Below are 5,456 nucleotides of genomic sequence, written 5' to 3'. Positions count from 1 at the left end.
AAGCTTTTAAAGTGCCGTATACATTATGACTTAATGATAGTGAAACAGTAGTCCAACTGTAAATCAAATATTTTTAGAAAATAATTGCGATTTGCAACTTAGTTAATTAAGGATTTGTGTATAATGTTTATTTTATATATTTGGAACTAAAATACTGGTATTTTGTTTTCATCGCCATATTTGACATTGCTGCAGATAAATGTAGTCAAGGTAAACACAGGATTTGCTTAAATTTTGGTTACATAACAAATAAGGTCAAAAGCAAAGAAATTCTCGGAATGATTGAAAAGTGGTTGTGATTAAAAACTGGCAGTATGTGGATATGATATAAATAAATGGTTATGACTGTTAAACAAATGGAACCGATATTTTTTGTCTATTATTGATCTTAAATGTAAAATCAAATACTATTAGCATTATTTCAGTCATTGTAAATGCAACAAAAAAGTGACTGATACTAGACATTTGATTAATAACTAATTACCTTTCAAAGTTAAATTTCATTTTATTAATTCCAGCAATTACACCATCACTTCAGTATGATAATTCACCAAACCAGGACCAAGACCTCGTTCAAAATGCAGTGGCCTTAAAATGTAGCACAGGATGTGCCTATCCTTCACCAAACTTTACATGGTATTTTACCAAGGTAATTTTGATTACTTACCAATGCATTATGAGATATGTGATGTTTTCAAGTATATGCAGTTAGATAGCAACGTTGTTAAAATATAATTTATGCATTGTTTTTCAAGACATTCACTTTAATCATATGTTGTTTAGTCACCAAAAATTAGTATCAATGTAATAAATTATAAATTACATTTATAGACTAGTGGATCACGTCAAACATGGTCACCAACACCGCCTGTGACAGATAGAACTGGTGTTTGTACTGACTCTGAGAAATCAACATTAACTCTACCAAGAAACACACAGTTTACTGACAATACAGATACCAGTGTGAAGTTTCAGTGTGGTGCCATATCAAAAACTGGGAATCAAATTTATACACAAACATCTGTAGATGTCAGATTTGCAGGTAAATGTTCTACTTATTATGTTAACATGATTGTCTAGTTTTCAGCGATTTCCAGAATGTCAATCTTTTCTGAACTTCATCCCAATTCTGAATAATCAGCTGTCCGTTCGTCGTCCGTCCCTACGTACGTTTTAACTTTAAACGACATCTCCTCATAAACTGCTCAGCCAATTTCATTTAAACTTCACAAAAATGTTTCTTAAGAAATCACCTTAAAACATTTTTCAAAGAAAATGATTATATGCAGAATTTTATGGCAACCGAAAGACAAAAAATCTTCTTATAAAAACCCAAAGAGCTAGAACTTAGATATTTGGCATGGAAATGAATGTCTACATGTCTTCTAAGTTTGTTTAAATGAAAGTTCTGTGGTCGAAATTTGCCCCACCCAAGTTGGTCATTGCTATTCCTTATGTGTATATAGTAATAACAAAATAAATCTTCTTTTAGAAGTAAAAAAAAATGGTGGCTTATTTGTACTCCTGTCATTTAAACTCATTAATTCTGGACTTTTCGCTTGGCCGGGTCGCGGGGCAAAAACACAAATGGCACAAATCAGCCACTATACAGCTAGAGCTTAGGTATTTAGCATGAAACATCTTCTAGTGATTTGATCAAATAAAAGCCCTGGGGTAAAAATATGCCCTAACCAGGGGGTCATTGATTTTTTGTCGAGAGTAGAAGTGACATAAAGGGATCACTTCTCCTTTGTTTTTCTGTCTATCCAGCTGCCCGTCAATCCATTACAAAACTTGTCCGGAACTACGTATCCAATTTCATGCAAACTTGAAAGGAACAATCAGTACCAAGTCTAGTTGTGCATATCGTCGGCACTTTCCGGTTCAATGATTTGTTATCAGAGTAATGGCCCTTTAATGAATTTAATTTTAAAGTTTGTATGAACTACTCCTTTTATGCAACTTTTGCAATTTCAATGAAACTTTACAGGATTGATCTGTAGCTCAAATTCTTAGCATATAACATACGTTTTCTGGTTGAATAATTTTTGGCCGAGTTATGACCATTGAATACAAATGTGCTTTTCTGTTTTGTCAGCTTCATAGAAACTTTTCCGGAATCCTCATCAGAAACTGCTGATGAAATCTCAATCTAAACTTTACAGAAATTATCAATACTAAGTCTAGTTGTGCATGCTATTGGCAATGTGGTTCATTGTTAACTGTCGGAGTTATGGCCCTTTGCGGTGAGCTCGACTTAGTCACCACTTTGGCGTAAAGTTCTGTGTATGTGCGTCCATGCGTTCGTCCAGATTTGTCCGGTCTATTTCTTGCTTATTCTTGAAGGATTTCAAAATAATTTGGTACAAATTGTCACCATCATTGGGTGGTGTGTTGCACACAACACCCAGGTCCGCAACTCAAAGTTCAAGGTCATAATTGGGAGTCAACGAAAACCCGTGTCCGGTCGTAACTTATACATGCATGGAAGGATTTAACTATAACTTGGGACAAATAGAGATGCAGAGAGTCGCGCAAAATATACAGGCGCCTGCGGCCTGTTAACACTTAGAGGTTAAAGGTTAAATATCAAAGTAAAATATTTATTTGCTAGTATAACTTCTAGATGCATGTTTGGATATTAATATAACGTAAAACATATTCTAAATGTTGAGCGCAAAATGAACAAGATGTCAAAGGTCACACACAAATATTAAAAAAAATTCCGGTCTATATCTTGCTCATTCTTTGAAGGATTATAAAATTATTTTGTACATATGTTCACCAAGATGGAATGGTGTCGCACATGACACCCAGGTACGCCGCTCAAAGGTCAAGGTCACAATTGGTGGTCTTCACAAAGACTGTGCCCGGAATGTAACTTGTATGGAGGGATTGTAACAAAATTTTGGACACATGTTCTCTATAGTAAGGCGGAGTATCACGCAAAAATTCAGGTGTCAATGGCAAAGGTAAATGTCATATATGGGGGTCAAATGTAAAATAACAAAATAAAACATTAATTTGCGAGTATTACTTATATTTACATGGTTGTTTTTGAATATTACTTAGAATAAATGTTCTCCATAGTGAGTTAGGATGACTTGCGCAAAATGAAAGTCATTGTCAAAAATAGTCAACTAAAATATCAATATGTGTTTCTGCGCACTGTATTTTGCTTATGATTTGAAGTATTGTGCTAAGTGGTCAATGGACTTTTGTCGAGCTCGCTTGCGCTGAGCTCCACATTGTTGTCAAAATGGATGTTCAGTGTTTATAAGTGCGTGCGTGCATCCAGATCTGTCCGTGGTATAACCTCTTCGTGCATGGATGAATTTCCAAATAACATGAATTGAGTTTTTTTAGAAACGATAATTTGTTTCATGCACATAAACCAGGTTACTTAGCCAGAAGTCAAGGTCACCTAAGACAAAGCAATGTCAAGATTTTGCCTTGTGTATAAAGACAATGTGTTGCGCACATGTCATCGATGCATACATCTTTCTCCTTCAAATATGAAGCGCATAGGTTGATGTTCGAATATCACTAGCGGTCTAAAAATTATTCCCGTCTTGTTAACATTAAAGTTTGTTTGGACTACTTCTCTTATACAACCACTGAAATTTCAATGAAACATTTAAATTATTGATCAGTAGCTCAAATACTTGTGCATATTACATGTTTTTTTTTTTTTTTTTTTTTTTTTTTTTTTGACTGAATGATTTATCGGCTAGGTCATTGCTATCATGATGCGACACATATTATGACAGATCGCTCTTTTCATATGTATATAGTAAAAACCAAAATGAAATTTTCTTTTAAAAACCCCAAAGAGCTAGAGCTTAGATATTTAGCATGAAACATCTTCGGGTGAGCGTCTACCAAGTTTGTTCAAATAAAAGCCCTGGAATCAAATATGGACCCGCCCAGTGGGTCATTGATTTTCATTAAATTCCTGAAAATATCTGTTCTCATTTATTTTTTTTATCCCTATACTACATTTATTATTATAAGTGATCAGATAGAATGCTTGCTATACCCAAGCCTCACATATTTCTGAAAATCAGTCTGATGTGATAAGTTGAGAAAATATTCACTGTTCTTTTATATACTTTAGAAGGCATACTCTGAAAAATTGTATAAAGTCTTTGTGTATCCCATCATGCTTCAGTACGTGTTACAACAGTGACATTGAAAGATGGTCGTTCAATTCCATCAAATTCATTGGAAGTAAACAGTGAGGAATCTCATACATTGACATGCTCATCTAGTGTAAGCAGACCAACAGCAACTATCATCTGGTATTTTCGAGGCCAGGAGCAGAAAAGAGAAACTACTACAATTTCAAGCTTAACATTCACACCAGAATACTCTGATAATCAGAAACAAGTTTACTGTAAAGCTTTTAATATACAGACTGAAAGTCAAGCTGTGTCTTCAAAATATGTGTCACTATATGTAAAAGGTAGGGACAGCTTTTTAGTTGTAATGTATGATAGCAATCACTTAAATCGAGAAACGAATGTTAAAAAAATGAGTTTTTTTCATCATTCCAGTTATATAATTATGTTACAAGATTAAACGATTAATAAGATGTTTCTTAGATATTTACGTTTAAAGACCAGTTATTTATAAGACAGTAAGCTGCTAATTATTTACTTGTGTTATGTTGTAGATTATAACAAGATTCAAACTATTCTCCTACTTATTATAACAATTTAATACATGTTGTTAAGACCAAAGCTCAATTGAGAAATGCTCGGGTATCAGAGAGGCATCCCATAGCATTAATGAATATCAAGTAAAGGGAAGTAAACCCATTAACTGTACAACTAAACATGTAAAGTGTTATATGATATTGCTATTTTTACAACTTGTTAGCATTGAAATAAACAAAAGTGAAACATTTGTTATGGAAATATCGCCAATTGTTTAATAGACAGAATACTGTTAACTTTGTTGAGTTAACCTCTTTTTCTTATAAAGTGTAAAAAATGGTCTTCGTACCATTAACCTCACCATTTTTATTTCACTTCTAGTTTGATTATTATATGTTATATTTGGTTATAGTTGCTCATATATTTCAGTAAAAGTATTAATAATCACATAGTTCAATAACATGGTTGTTTTATATTTATTTTGCAAATTTCAGTAAAGGTAGCTAATGTAACATTAAAAGACAGCAACACAATACTATCAGGAACACTAGAAGTGACAAATGGTGTATCTAAAACATTGACATGTACAGCAAGTCTCTGACCATAACCATACAAGTTTATTGTAAAGCTTCACAGTCAGGAAATCCAGATGTGTTTTCAAACAGAATAACTCTTTATGTTAAAGGTTATCCTGTTCTTTCTATGACCTTTGTTCAATCTGTTTTCATTGACATTTATATATGACATTTTTAAGCATAAGTACATCTGTACTAGTTGTTAGTCCCCTATCGCTATAGT

At 33.3% G+C, this 5,456-nt stretch overlaps 1 long non-coding RNA gene across 1 annotated transcript; it reads left to right on the top strand.

Moving 5' to 3' along the window:
* Positions 1–914: 914 nt before the first annotated feature.
* Positions 915–5,253, top strand: LOC132746944 (uncharacterized). Its single transcript, XR_009628058.1, has 3 exons — positions 915–1,042; positions 4,172–4,465; positions 5,153–5,253. It is a non-coding gene; the product is annotated as an uncharacterized LOC132746944 (long non-coding RNA).
* Positions 5,254–5,456: the final 203 nt, after the last annotated feature.

The sequence above is a fragment of the Ruditapes philippinarum genome, unplaced genomic scaffold (assembly GCF_026571515.1).
Source record: "Ruditapes philippinarum isolate M1 unplaced genomic scaffold, ASM2657151v2 ctg21295_1_1_1_1, whole genome shotgun sequence".
Classification (NCBI taxonomy): Eukaryota; Metazoa; Mollusca; class Bivalvia; order Venerida; family Veneridae; genus Ruditapes; species Ruditapes philippinarum.
The sequence above is the reverse complement of the archived record's forward strand: the minus strand, read 5'-3'. Positions and strand labels throughout refer to the sequence as shown.